Raw genomic sequence first — 16100 nt, forward strand, 5'->3', positions numbered from 1 at the left:
AACCGAAGCTGCCACAATTTTCCACGTCAGCAGAGTATTTTTTTTTTAAAAACACCTATTCTAAAACCCGATAAACGCAAATATATATTTGAAAACCCTAACCCACGCTCTGCCTTATCCTTCCTCCAAAACGCAGATCCACGCTCTGCCGTTCCTCTCTCTTCTCTATTCTCTAAAACCCGATAAACGCAAATATATATTTGAAAACCCTAACCCATGCTCTGCCTTATCCTTCCTCCAAAACGCAGACCCATGCTCTGCTGTTCCTCTCTCTTCTCTATTCTCTACCTTCTCCTTCCGCAAAACCCAACACTGAACATCAATCCTGCCAAGAAGCCATCCCCACACTGTCAGGTCCGAGATAGAAAGAAGGCATCACCGAACAAACCACTGTCCCAGCTGTGGCAGAGGGTATGGCTACTGTGTATAACTCCCTTGGTTCTTAATTTCGCTTCATAATTGTAAGTCTACTTTTTCCTTTTGCTGATTGGTTTCTCACAATCCTAATTGTAGATTCAAGATTGGTCATAAAGATTGGGCTTTTAGGGTCGATTATGAGAAACCCAAATAGATTTTTTGAGGGGTTTTGTTTGATTCTTTGTTTGGTTGCAGACCTAAGCTTCTTCTCCAATGTCCTGCCCTGTTTTTATTTACTTTTGGTGTTTTGGGTTGCTATGGCTGAATGATTGGCCTTTAGTTCACCAAGCTTTATATCTTATTGGGGTAGAAGTCGAACACTTTAGTGGGTTTTCAAACTTGGGCATCTTCTTCTAGAGGTGGAAGATTCTTTCTTTAATTTTTGGTTATTGGTTCTGGATTTACATTACTTTGTTATTATTATTATTTTCATACGTGATGCGTAGAATTGGATCATGGGTGAATTATAATCTGATTCATTGTTCTCATAGTTTGAATTTTCGCTGACCCTTTTTTGTATTTTACTAATCCCAAGAGAAGAAATTGATGCAGAACATCCAACAATATCGAGTCCCGCTGCAAAAATACATTGCCTTGTTGGAGCTTCACGTAGGACTTAGGAGTTTCACTGTCATTGAATTTAGTTGTACATTGTTTGCATATGGTCACCACGTGCAAACAAATTGTCTGATAATATTTTGAATAGTATTGAAAATGATTGTCTTGAGCATAATGACATTTGGACTGATTGTGTATTTTCAAGTTTGGGATCATCTTGAGATGTTGAGACATTGTAGGACTATAGTTTGTTTAATTATGATGCCTTAACATTTTTATTGTTTCTTTATTTCCTTCATCTTTCTATTGTTGGTATAATTAAACCCCTTTCTTTAGTGAGGCTTTGTTGGAATGCATGTTTGTGTGCTTAGAATTCTGTGGAAAGACAAATGGATTTATCCTTATGTGATGAATGAAGTCCTATTAAAATTTTGAAAGAGGGGTAATATAGATTTTTATTTTATTTAAATTTTTTATGTTTTATTTTTTACAGGAGAGGAATGAAAGGCTATTCTACAAACTTCTCATTGATAATGTTGAGGAATTGCTCCCAGTTGTCTATACTCCAACTGTGGGTGTCTATACTCCAACTGTGGGTGAGGCTTGCCAGAAGTATGGGAGCATTTTCATGCGTCCTCAGGGTCTTTACATAAAGAAAAGTATGAATTTCTGTTTCTGCTGTAACTATGTGCAACTTAGAGCTACTTTAGTCATAATATGAAGGAGTGCTCGGATTTTGCAGGGGCAAGATTCTTGAGGTGTTGAAGAGCTGGCCTGAGAGGACTATTCAAGCAATTGTTGTGACAGATGGTGAGCGAATTTCGGGACTTGGGGATCTTGGCTGTCAGGTAGTTATGATGTCAATCATCGTTTTTAAATTCTATACTTATTAAACAGGGTTCTATGTAAATTATTGGGCTGTAAAAGTGAACTAGCCTTCACATGATGGTGTTGGATATGTTTTAGGGGATGGGGATTCCTGTGGGGAAATTGTCTTTGTATACAGCACTCGGAGGTCTTCGTCCTTCTGCAGTAAGTTTTTTTAAATAAAACTTGTGGTTCTTGCTTCATTTTGCTACATTGTAAATTGTTGGTCACATGATGTACTTTGTTTTAAACCTTAGGGAACATTTCTAAATGCCAAGCAAAACCAAGTTCAAAATAAAAGCCTTGGTTGTAATCACATACTATCCCTTATTCTGATCAAGAATTGTATGGACTGTCTTCTTGTAATGTTTGCCTATAACAATTGATGTGGGGACAAACAATTAACAGTTGTTGAAAGATGGCCTTGCTCCAATTTTGGTTCATAAATTTTTGCAGGTGATAGTATAATATACATTCCATAAGGTTATTTTGAAAATTCTTTTCAGGAATATTATGAACTTCTGCATGAGTTCATGTCCCCTGTCAAGCAGAACTATGGTGAATTTTCAATAGTACTTAAATCTTAAATTAGTATACATTTATTTCTAATTAAGATATAAATATGTGGATGAGTTTAAAATTGAACATTACCAAAATATAATTGATTGAATGCTCTACATCATATCATCAAGAATATATCGTATTTACTTTTTTTCACTTGAGCTGGATTAATGCATAATATTGCATACTAAACCAAATTAAACAACTTTAACACCACCAAAATAAATGAGGACAATGAATTGCTTTGTCATAGCATGGGCAAATGTATCTTTCAGATTGGTGAAGAAACATTAGGCACATATCTTCTTCGTTTTTGGGTTTTCTTTTAGGTTGCAGATTTAAATACTGAAGTTTCTTTTAGGCTGCTGAAATCAGTCTTTTTTGGACAGACATGCAATATGTTTGATAAATCCCAAAGTTCAAATGCTTAGAGATCATTGAAAATATCAGTATGGCCTGGCCCCTTAGCTGCCCAATAAATATCAGGATGTCTATTTGATAGCATGGCATGATAGGATAATACGGTCATTTTAACAATGCCTTCAATATTGTATCTGATTTCTCTCAAGATGTTAATTAAATTATATTAAGGACTGAAAGGATGAAGTTCTTCTTTTTCTCATTCATTACTATTAGCAACATCACCAGGCTGCATTTCTGTTCCAGGTTTTTTAGACGAATCAATATAGGAACCAGAGGTTGGATGACCCAGAGTTCGTGCTTGCTTTTGAGGAGATTCATGCAACAATTAATCAATTACCAGAGCTAATGTTTTTGAGGATATTTGTTTGTGAATTTTAGTTTTAAAACTGCAATGACTATTCTTCTTATGCTTCTTGTGGATGTGATGTGGCTATTTGCTTCACTTTGCTTAAGCAGTTTAGTTATAGGACCATGTTTCCAAAATGAAATGGAAATTTTAGGTTATTGTTGAAAAATTTTAAGTTCTTCTCCCCCCCTGCCCTCCCAAAAAGAAGGATGCTTGAAACGGAAGTGGAGATTTCTTATGATAGAGATTTATGTAATAATCAATCAAGAAGTTCCACTTCTTCTTTTTTCTTTTTTCTTTTTTGTTGCAAAATCTGTCTTTGTTGACAAAAATATACTTAATTATATGTAGCTCAATCTCCAATTTTCCAATTCATGATGGCACTTGGAGGCCTCTAAAATGGGAAAATCTTAATGAGTGTAATATAAAATTTTAGCAGCATAATAGTGCTCAATACATAAATTTATTGCTTTCCATATTTTCATCTTTTCACATCTTAAGCAAAATCTTCACATGGAGCTCACTGTTATTACTTGGAAGAAGATATTGTCTATATTGACGCAAGATTTTGATGTTTGACACAAGATTTTGTTATTACCAAAAGAAGATTTAAATTGTTGTATTAAATTATAGGAAAGAGGCATTAATTTTCATATTGTGTGGTGTGTGTATTTTCATATTGTTTTTAATCTTTGAGGGTTTTTTTTTTTTTTTTGTAAATTATTACTTAAATTTTAGGCCTGCTACATTTCAACATGTTTTGTTTTAGTGTCTGATTCCTCAAGGTGAGAACCTTAAAAAGTTTTTCCATGTATTTCATTGGTTATTCATCTGTAATTTTGGCTTTCATGTTGCTTTAAACGTTGCTTTAAACATGTTAAGGATTGTGAGAAGGTTTTCTCGGAGGTAGCAACCGAGAGAGTTCTCGCTGAGATGATGACCACTGAGCTCCACTATTTGCTGTTTATGAAGAAACATTTAAGGCAATGTCATACTCAATTTGATTGATTTTACTGACATTATTTATTTTTTTAATAAATATTTGTAATTTTTGTTTAATTATCCCGTGCATTGCATGGGTTAATGACTAATAATAATAATAATAATTAGTCGCTAACCCGTGCGATGCACGGGATGGTTTTTAAAAAACATATATATTTACTTTGCTTAGAGAAATAATCACTTGAAACAAATAAGAATTCACCTCTACTTACTATGGCTCAAAACATACTATGTAAGTATGATTTTATTTGAAATGTAATCAAACATTAAAGGAAACTAAAATATTGTATATCAATTATTGCAAAATATCTAGATGAACAAAAAATATATAATAAATGAATGCTTAGGCAAATAATACATTTAATATTTTTTGTTTATTCATCTTTTGACTTATTTAGAAAATATATTCCTTATACTTTGTAATCTAGAAGAGTAGATGATACTCATATTCTACATGAGCACAATATAAAGGAAGAAACTCATAACAAACTTTAGGGATAATAATTTAATGATTTAACTATTTTTAGAGATAATTTTATAACTAAATTCATACAAATAAGTTATAAACACTCCCTCTCTTGAAAACTTTAAAAACTACTACTCAAGCATAAGTAAATAAAGATACAACAACTAACAAAATAGCTTTCACATAAATATTTTGAAATTCCCAAGGTCTTTATACACAAAGGCAAAACAAATCTCCAGTGTACAACTCCTAATCTCCACTTGAAAATATTATCTGCAAAATAAGAGAATTCATACCTAAAAAATAATTCATTTAGAAGGAAATAAAAGGAATCAATATATATTTTCTACTGTTAATGGAGGCTTGCAATTAGTATGCACCTCCCTCCCTTTACCACTCATCTGAAACAATGGGAAGAATACTTTACATAAATCCATGAACTACTTATATACTCAGGACATGAAGCAATTATGAAAGATACCATTTATTTCAACACAAAAAAAAAAAAAAAAAAAAAAAGAATAATCATGATGAATCGAAAAGCAAGCAATATGGATGGCTTAGGGATGACGATCCAATATGTTTTGATAATATTGAACATCAATGCAAGAACCTATACGTGACTTTCATTAAACATTACATTTATCATGAATTCTATCCAACACATGCTAGAAACTTTTAATTCAAAAACTTTTCACAACTAAAGAAAATCAAATATGACTACAAACAATGTGAAAAAAATTTAAAACTTTATTAGCAAATTATATTAAAAAACAAACATAGACCAAATACAATAGAAACTGAAAAGGAACTTCATTAGCACAACTTTCCAATCAAAGCACGAAAGCGTACGAAAATAAAGAAAATGCTAAATGTACTACTAATTTTACAACAAAAGGCTTAGACAACTTGCTTCAATGAACAATTGAAGGAGTGACATTTCATAACTTTGTACAAATGAGTCATTCTATCCACTACAATGACAACTTCAAATTCTAAAGCATCATCCAAGATGTTAGATTTGTGAATGTAGTATTATACAAAATATGAATGATTCCAATTCATGGGCAACTAAAAAGGCCAAATAGATGTGTCTAACGAGGGAAACATGAAAAGAAAAAACGTCAGCTTGAATTTTATTTTGCTTAGTCAAATGAGTTTGATGTTGTTTTAGAGAGAGAGACTTTCAAAGGATGTTACAAACTCCAAGAAATTGCACATTGGAGATGGTGAATTTAAAAAAAAAATAATGTATGATATAGGTGGAACATTTTGAACAATGAACTTCATGATTTTATCTTCTCATATACTTGGTTCAGCCACAAAAATATTGCTTTACACGCATAGGAGGGGATGCGGAGTTTACCTTCATTGGTAAAGTAACAATGTCAGCACCGAATCACCCAGATCTGGAAAGACAAATTAGACTCTAGTAGAAAAAGAATTTATTGGCACAATCACAATCCTTAAAAGAAGCAATATAGAAAGAGTTTCTCTATTCCTGTTCCAAAAAAGCAATCTTTAAGCTGCAGAGTCCCACTCCATGGTCAGAAACTCCATGCATAAACCCGCTATTGGATATAACTATCAAACTAATGGTTAAAAAAGCCTATAACTAATGATTAAATAGAGACAAATAGAAATGCATATCATTAGTTAATATAAAGACATAATACATAAGCTAAGACATAGGCAGCAGGAATATTAAAAAAATCTTATCAGATTAATATGAAATTGAAGTATTCTAAACATAATAACAAAGTTTGAGAAAAATGATTTGGCAATTTTTCTATTATTTGAATCTTAGAATTTTCTCCTATCTTAAAGCCAAAAAACAGTTCCAATTATAAGATATCACATTAAGGAATCATGGATGAAAAGAAAAGATACCAAGTGTCAGATTAATTTGAAGATAACTATTATAAAAATAAAAACAAAAAACAAAAGAGTCAGCAGTGAAGTTGGATAGAGCAAAACAAACATCTTAGACTTCTAAAGTGATCAAGCAGAGGAGGCATCCAATTCATATTCATTTGTAGGCCCAAAATGTCCTAACTATAAATGAAGCAAGGTGAAGGTGACTGTTGCTACCATTTTGAAATAAAAAAGGTAATAATTTCAGTTGCTCAAGTCTTTGCAAACAATTAAATGTTATTGTTCATGAGAGAGGGCCATAGATCATATTAGTTTTATGCTGATTTTAAAAGGGGAAGATGAAAGAAAAAAAAATCAGAAAAATTCAAAGAAAAGACAAAAGAAAAGAACCAATTTATCTTAATTAGATACATATCCAACCACAATTCTTCCAGCATACAGTCTAAATGCATAAGGTATAGAGAATCAGTACATTTTGGAAGTAGTTTAACATAGAAACAACTTTGAAATACAAAATAATTTCAACTTAAAAGACATAATGCTATGATGTTAACTGCTTCATTTGGTCATAACTGGATGGGTTAACAGCATTTACTGTAGCATTTTGTGCTACATTAGGGCCAAGGCTAGTCCAATAATTTTCTTAACAGATTTGTGAAGGACATAATAGCTTACACTCATGATTCTTGTATTTGAATTCAGTTAGCTGTTCAACTCAAAGTTTTGTTCCTCTGGGTAAAAGTAACTAAGAGTAATTAATAATATGTACAATTCCCCTACTACATAGCTAATTTGTCTTTAAGTTGCGCATGCTTAAATATCTAAAGCATTTAAATAATGTAGATGTCAGTGGTACTGACCTCTTAACTTCCAAGGATTTGTTCACAAATGATGAAAATATTATACCTGAGCACTTATTATCTCTAACTAATGCACAAATCATTATGAAATTTGTAATTCTCATGCCTATAGTGGTTCTTTTTTAAGAGAACCATCTATAGCTCACAATATCAATGGAATAAGAAAAACAAATTCTAAAAAAATATAAATTATGCAGTAAACAAAGAAGGCACTAGATGACCAATCAAAGTGAGTATTGGCTCTGCAATGCCCCAATTTATACTATCTTCCCTATGCCCTGCTCTTCCTCATTTATTGGCCAACAATCTCTTCTTTTTTGCTTTTTTTTTTTTCTATATCAATTAACACATGTTAGAACAAAGAAAAAACAACAAAATTGAACTTTATGTGACAGCCCAGAACATTAATAGTGAAACTAAAACAAATCCAAAGAAGACAATATGTTGCATAATAAAAAGTGAAACAAATCTAGGGAAACTCAATACAGATCAAACCAAAACAAAATCCATATTTGTTTCTCATAAAAGACTAAACACAACAAATTTTTCCAACATACTCAAAATATGTCTTTACCTGCACATCACAGGGTCCAATTGTATCCTTATGGCCTGCAGAAACTTGATGAGTAATGCCTCCCTAAAACCCAAAAAACCCAATTTTAATTTATTTACAATTAAACCTGATAATAATCAAGTAATTGAATAGCTTTGTGACAAAGTGTACCTGTAACATGTATGCGACAGTCAAAAAACCTGTAAAACAGAATATATATCAGAATATACTGAAATTATCATACACAATGAGTCAAGATTAATGAACGCACATAATATCAAAAACAACAATGAGTGCAGAACCTCTGTGTGGATGATCTAGAAATCCACCGAGAGGAATCACTGTGATCGATATCAATCAAAGAAAATTGAAATTTGAAAAAGATCAAAATGAAAAATTTTCATACATTAAAAATAGTCAAACATCAGAAGAATCCAAATTCTTCAAGTCAATCTTGAAAATCTAAAACCCAGATGATAAACACTCAAGAAAACAAAATAACCATGAATCAAAATTGACACAAACCAAACTTTAAGGAGTGAGAGGAGTGAGAGCAAATCAGAATTCTTACCTCGGGTTTGGACTTCCTCTATAGAGGAGACTGGCTTTAGTTGCAGTTGACGGCCAAAACCCAACACACCCAAGGCTTAGGAAGTGAAATCCCTAAAATGACAGAAAAACCTAATTAAAGACGAAATCCCTAAATTGACAGAAAAACCTAATTAAAGACAATAGGAAAAGATATTATTCATAGATTAATTGAGAAATACAAAGAGAATGGTCTGATACGGAGAAGGGGTTTGGCCGACCTGTATATGCGATTGGAGTGAATCTCTTCTGAGGCGTTTTGGACGACGGAGAAGGGGAATGGGATCGGGTTTTGTTGGAGCTAATATGGGTCTGAGTTTTGGATGATGGAGAAGGGCTTTGGCCGTAGGGTCTGTTTTGGACGACAGAGAAGGTTTGACTGGGGTGTGTTTTGGATGACAGAAAAGTGGAACGGGGAAGAAGAAGGGGAACGGGAGAAATAGTAAATCAGAATTTAGTTTTTTATATTATTGGGTTTTATGTATTATCGGGTTTTAAAAAAAAAAAATCAGAAGTTTTGTTTTTTTTTTTTAAATAATACTGACGTGAAAAATTGTGGAGCAAGCAAAGTTTCGATTTTATATAGATAATAATAACTTTTAACCAAAATAATAATAATAATAATAACTAGCGGATAATTCGTACTATGCACGAGAACTTAAATTGATTATGAAATTATACAATTGTATAAAACTACTCTTATCTAACTTGAATTTATGTTACAATTTGATGAAGAAGTCAAAACTTAAAATATTAGCGAATTGGAAAATTCATTGCCTAAGAATTGTTGAAACAAAACAAAATATATATGGCTACATAATAGAGAAATATTAGCTATCTTCAAAATAATTACCCATGGTATAGTCCTTGAAATCTACCAAACATGTTCAAATATTGCTAAAACTAATGCACAAAGTCAGATGTTAAAATTTTTAAAATGCCAAAAAAATAATTTAAAAAAATTAGAAAATTTTAAACCTAGAATTATTGAAATAATAGAAAAAATATATGACTATAGTCATTACACACAAAAGAGAAATATAAAAGAAAGATGCCGTTAAAATATGCCAGACGGTTTCATATAATGCAAAAAATAAACCTAAAAATTCAGATGAAACTAAAGAATTAGAAAATTTGGCACCTACAAATTATTGAAACAAAATATAAACAAAAAATATATATGTAACTACACATAGAGAAATATAAAAGAAAGATATTCTACCCTCAAAAGAATAATCAATTGCTATAATTGTTAAAATATATAAGAAAATTTCAAATGTTACAAAAAATTAACCAAAAAGTAAGCAGTTAAAACACAATAGAATTATTTAAATGAAACAATCTACTGGTGGGTTGAACCAAGTGCCAAGTTTACCCTAGGATAATAGCTTGTTGTTGAGACTTGAGATCGAAATTATATATATATATATATATATATATATATATATATAATGCGACTTCTTTTTCTTCATCACCAATCAAGCAGTCACTACTGAGAGCCATGTGCCAATAATTTCTCCACTAAGTGGTTAGTCTTCTAAAGTTCTAATATATCATGATCTTTTAATATTCGAAGAGTTCAATTATTATATACACATAATTAAAATAAAAAAAAACTCTTTCAATCAGTTTAATAATATGATTTAGATTTGATGTTGGTTTTGATTTGGTTTGTTTTTATCCTTTCAATCTTAGGGTTTCAAAAAAGTGGTTTTTGAAGTAGCATCCAGTTTTTAATTACATCTTTTGTAAAGAACCTGATTATAAACATTCTCTGTTTGTATATATCCCCCTACAAAAAAAAAAAAAAAAAGGTTTGATATATATGTTAGGATGTGTACCCTTAAATCCTATTGTATGATGCTATGTATGACTTAATGTTATGATTAATAAAGTTGTTTTATTATTATCTAAAATAATTGTAACATGAATATTTGGACATTATCATATAGTCCATGAGATGCATAGTATGTGATTTATGTGAAAAGTTATAGAAGATATAAATCACAAGTTCTTTGTAAACTCAGAATTATAGTTCGTAGTTGGTGATGAAATTGTGCATTTCATCTGCGAAGACTATAACATATCAACTAAAATAATTTGTCTTGATCATGGAAGTGGAGACTTCTAGTTGGTATGTTGATATATTTTAAGAGTTAAGACATATTGAACTGGACCGTTGTGAGATTTATTATTCTCCTAACGACTGTCAAATGAATAATAAATCACGACTTCTATTTGCAATAACTCTTAATCCTGAGAGAATAATGGACTTGATCATAAGGTGTAGGTTGTTTTCATATATCGGGAGTGGCATCTAAAGTCACGATCAAAATCTCAGTATGTTAAGCAACCACATTTAGTGTTGATGGAACATATATTCTCAAGATAGAATTCATAATCTCTTAACGGAGATATAAAATATTTCCTTGAGATAAGTTTAATGGGTTTAATTATTCAGAGTGTTACGCCTAACCACTTTAGTAAAGAAATACTAAAGTATATATTTATGAAATTGGATTTCATAAATATATGATGAATAATTTAAAGGATTAAACCAGGTACTTAAGGATTAAGATGTAGTAATCTTCAAAGTGACAGTCTATATTTATGACTTTGTATTTCTACAAATATTTTATGAAGGAGTTGCATGTATAATAAAGTATTGGGATATAATTTATTAATAAGGCCTAGAGTGCAATTATATTTATATAGTCTATATTCATGACTTTGTATTACTACAAATATTTTATGAAGGAGTTGCATGTATAATAAAGTATTGAGATATAATTTATTAATAAGGCCTAGAGTACAATTATATTTATATAGTTGTATTAAATATAATTAATGGTAACTTTGGACTTGTCAAGAGTTGACAGAAAAGTCTAAGGTTCATTAGAGCTAGTGTCTTATTGGTTCCTTTTGGTCCCACTCCAAACCATACACTAAATCCTAATTCGAAAGACCGAATAGGCCAGCCCAATTAGATAATCAGTTAGTTATAAAGGGAGAAACATACAAAATTTTTTATTAGAGAAAAAGAAAGAGAAACATTATTGTGAAATGATGTGTATGTGTGAGTAAAGCCACTTGATTATTCTCCCTTGGAAATTGATTAAGAGACCACACTTCTTTGGCGTAAAGTGGAATTGGAGTGAATATTAAAAATGTTCCCAAGTACTTCTAATCTTTTGTTTTGAATTTCATCACACCAAGGCACGCTATCTTGTTTTTAAATTCTAAAATTTACATTATGCATGTTATCAATCATGAATGAAATAGATCCATGTTCGTTACTTCTTCTGTGTGTTTTGTATGAGATACAAAATCAGATTTTCCAACAATATACACAATATTAATGTAGAGTTCAAGAATTTTAAGGTATTTGATTTTTACTTGGACTTCTTTTAAGTGGAGAATGTATATATATACACGGTTAGTTGGTGTATTTTTTTTTTTAATGAAATTTTATATTCTTTAAAACTCTACTTTAGATTGATACAATTTATGTTTGTATTTTTAAGTTGTTATTTTTTTTTTCAATCTAATTAAAGAAATTAAAAAATAAAATAAATTATAATGAGGTGTAAAAAATTTAAATAATTTTGTTTTAAAAAAATAATAATGATGTGTCAAGTTCTGGAAATGTCAACAAAAAGTCAAAGGCTTCGGCTTAAATTTGAGTTTGAGTTTGAGTTTAAGTTGGACTTGTTAGAGAGATAAAGTTTCACTCCTTGTTAAATTTGGATTAAATAAAAATAATTTTGTTTTAAAAAAATGATAATGATGAGTTTGAGTTTAAGTTGGACTTGTTAGAGAGATAGAGTTTCATTCCTTATTAAGTTTGAATTAAACAAAAATATGGAGTTTCACTCTTGTTAAGTTTGGATTAAGCAAAAATAATTTTGTTTTAAAACAATGATAATGATGAATTTGAATTTAAGTTGGACTTGTTAGAGAGATAAAGTTTCACTCCTTATTAAGTTTGGATTAAACAAAAATAATTTTATTTAAATATTAATGATAATGATGAGTTTGATTTTAAATTGGACTTGTTAGAAAGATAGAATTTCACTCATTATTAAGTTTGGACTAAACAAAAATAATTTTATTTAAATATTGTGCTGACGTGGAATGTGCTGACGTGAAAAATTGTGAGAATTTCAAAGGTTTTGGTTATAATAATAATAATAATAATTACATCCTAAAGTTTGGGGTGTTTGGATTTTACATCCTGAAATTTTAAAATTTGAACTTTACCCCTTGAAATTTGGATGTGTATAGATTTTATATTCTAACATTTCAGAATTTAGATTTTACATCCTAAAATTTGAGAGAATTTGAATTTTACACCATGAAATTTAGGTGTAAAATCCAAACGCCTCAAAACTTCAAGGTAAAACCCAAATTCTAAAGTTTTATGATGTAAAATTCAAACACTTCCAAACTTTAGGGGTGTAATTTACAATTTATCCAAAGGAAAAAAATTGTTTATAAATAGGCTTGTGAATGTTAAGGCTCGGTACAAACCAACTTGTGCTTATTTATGAGTTTGTAATAAACTTGATATGTGTCTGACAAATAAAACCTAATCTTACAAAGACTTTTGTGACTACTCGTCACCAAATAAGCTTGATGCTATGCTTGATAATGTACTTGTGTTAGATCTTCTGTTTGTTTCAACTTTAAAATTTTCTAGAAAATGAGTTATTTTCTAATATTTGATAGCAACCTTAAATGTGTAGGAATAACTGTTGGGGTTTATGCCCTAAAATCCAATTTATTGACATGTCATAAATAATTAAATTGTTTAATTATATGGAACTATTTATAAATGAACTAATGGGACATTATCTTAGTCCATGAGATGCATTAGATGTGATTTAGTCACAGAAGATGTAAATCACAAGTTCCTTGTAAACTCAAAATGTAGTTCGTAGTCGGTGATGAAATTTGGCGTTTCATCTGTGAAGATTATAACATATCAACTAAAATAATTTATCTTGGTCATGCAAATGAAGATTTCTAGTTGATATGTTTTAAGAGTTAAGACATATTGAACTGGACCACTGTGTGATTTATTATTCTCCTAACGACTATCAAATGAATAATAAACTTACGACTTCTACTTACATGAACTCTTAATCCTGAAAGAATAATGGACTTGATCATGAGGTGTAGGTTGCTTTGATATATCAGGAGTGAGATCTAAAAGTTACGATCAAAACCTCAGTATGTTGGGCAGCCACATTTAATGTTGGTGGAACATATATTCTCAAGATGAAATTCATAGTCTCTTAACGGAGATACAAAATATTCCATTGAGATAAATTTAATGGGTTTGGTTATTTAGAGAGTTGGCCCCAACGACTTTAGTAAGGAGTTACTAAAGTATATATTTATAGAATTGGATTTTATAAATATATGATGAATAACTTAAAGGATTAAACCGGGTACTCAAGGATTAAGATGTAGTAATCTTCAAAGTGGCAGTTTACATTCATCACTTTGTATTACTACGAATATTTTATGAAGGGGTTGCATGTACAATAAAGTCTTAGGATATAATTTATAGATAAGGCCTAGAGTGCAACTATATTTATATAGTAATATTAAATATAGTTAATGGTAATTTTGGATTTGACAAGAGTTGACAGAAGAGCCCAAGACCCATTGGAGCTAGTGTCTTATTGGTCCCTTTTGGTTCCACTCCAAGCCACACATAAGAGCTCAATTGGAATGGCCCAAAAGGCTAGCCTAATTAGATAATCAGTTATATATAAGGAGAGAAACATACAGAATTTGATAAGGAGTTTTTTCATTAAGATCATATTAGGAATGAAATAGTTTGTATGTGAGTGTTGAACACTCTCTTATTTTCTCATTGAAAACTGATTGAGAGACCACACTTCTTGGGCATTAAGTAGAATTGGAGTAAAGATTAAAAGTGTTACCAAGTACTTCTAATCTTTAGTCTTGAATTTCACTGCACCAAGGTAAGCTTTCTTGCTCTTAAATTCGGAAACTTACATAGTACATGTTATCAACTGCGAATGAAGTAGATCAGTTAATTTTTCGCTGCGCGTGTTTTGTATGAGATACAAACACGTATTTTTCATGTGTTTTTCCAACAATTGGTATCAAAGCGGTCTTCAATTTTGAATTGTATAACATTTTTTGTGAGTTTTTGAATTAGTGACAATAGTTTCATGTTGTTAGAAATTAATTTTCTGCATGGTTGTTGAAATTATTGGTTGATGAAAACTGATTTTGATGTTATGATGTTGTTTAAATTTGAGTTTAAGTATTTTAAATCGAATTTTAAGGCTATAGCATCAATGAAATTCAGTTTTGATATCAATTTTTGTCCATTATGTTCATATGATGTTGTTTGTTCATAAGAAACGTTAAAAAATTATCTTAGAAAAATTCTGGAAAATTCAAAATTCGCGAAACTCGATCGATCGAGCATCTATCGAGCATTGATCAAGCTGACAGAATTTTTCTCGACCAATCGAGGATCTATCGAGCATCATCGGGCTGGCAAAATTTTTCTCGATCGGTCGAGGTACATCCTTGATCGATCAAGGACTCAAGATTTAGAATTTTCTCTAAGTGTTTTTTACATATATAAAGAGCAAGGCTATGTGTGATGAGATTACACATAGTTCTAACTAAAAGACCTAATGAGATCAATGGTATTAGTTAAATAGAACTCTTAGTCCTAAATAGTTTGGGACTTGTCTTTTAACAAACATTCTAATGAGATTGGAATTGTTGTATGATTGAAAGTCCATAATTTATTTTAATTATAAATTTTAATGAGGTTATAGCTTAATTAAAAATGTATATAGTTTCCAATGAGATTAAAACTTTTCATTTAGGAAATTAAGGATAGAGTTCTTTATAACTAATTTTTGATTCATTAGTGTTTAAGGAATCCTAAATAGTTTAGGACTTCCGTTTTAGTTAGTGATTCTAATGAGATTAGAGTCTTCAACAAGTGCAAGGTTATAAGTTGTGATGGGATCACAATTATCTAAGAAAAACTCAAATAACGAGTGAGAGTGTTGAAATAACCCTTTTGTTAAGTTTATTGTAATGTGAATAGATACCGTGTCTTGACTCCAAGTCTTGCATTCCATGTAGAGGGTATTTGCTTCACGGATTACAAGGTTAAACTTCTTTGTGATTGCGCGAATGTTCATTACGCTATTGTGACGTGACTTAGTTACATCACATCGAATTTAAACAATTAAACACATTTGATGTGTAGGGTTAAAATTGTGATAAGAGCACAATGATTTCAATACAATCCACTTGTTCTAAAATTTATAGTGGGAGAGAGATTCAAGGGTTGGATCTTATGGCCTCCATTGTCGGTTCATAGTGGTGTGGGGTAAACATCTCGTCTTGGCCTCGAGCCTTGCATTCCATGCGGAGGGTGTTTATTTCATGGTACTACAAGTTTGAACTTCCCGGTTTATAGTGGTGTGGGGCAAGCACCTCGTCTTGGCCTCTAGCCTTGCATTTCATGAGGAGGGTGTTTTGCATCATGGTACCACAAGATTAAACCTTACAAGG

At 30.9% G+C, this 16100-nt stretch overlaps 2 long non-coding RNA genes across 4 annotated transcripts; one reads left to right on the forward strand and one right to left on the reverse strand.

Annotated features, from left to right (window-relative positions):
* Window positions 1-70: 70 nt before the first annotated feature.
* On the forward strand, window positions 71-3446 carry LOC142611365 (uncharacterized). Its single transcript, XR_012840018.1, has 5 exons — window positions 71-461; window positions 1469-1634; window positions 1718-1823; window positions 1942-2007; window positions 3070-3446. It is a non-coding gene; the product is annotated as an uncharacterized LOC142611365 (long non-coding RNA).
* A 1304-nt stretch (window positions 3447-4750) lies between these two features.
* Window positions 4751-8980, reverse strand: LOC142610882 (uncharacterized). Of its 3 annotated transcripts, none has more exons than XR_012839894.1 (5): window positions 8738-8980; window positions 8500-8591; window positions 8100-8128; window positions 6007-8012; window positions 4751-4913 (listed from the first exon to the last, which is right to left on the reverse strand). It is a non-coding gene; the product is annotated as an uncharacterized LOC142610882 (long non-coding RNA). The 3 variants fall into 3 exon arrangements; XR_012839895.1 differs by having other exon boundaries at window positions 4751-6224; window positions 7950-8012; window positions 8738-8970; XR_012839893.1 differs by having other exon boundaries at window positions 4751-8012.
* Between the last annotated feature and the right edge of the window lie 7120 nt (window positions 8981-16100).

This window comes from Castanea sativa, chromosome 9 (genome assembly GCF_040712315.1).
Source record: "Castanea sativa cultivar Marrone di Chiusa Pesio chromosome 9, ASM4071231v1".
Classification (NCBI taxonomy): Eukaryota; Viridiplantae; Streptophyta; class Magnoliopsida; order Fagales; family Fagaceae; genus Castanea; species Castanea sativa.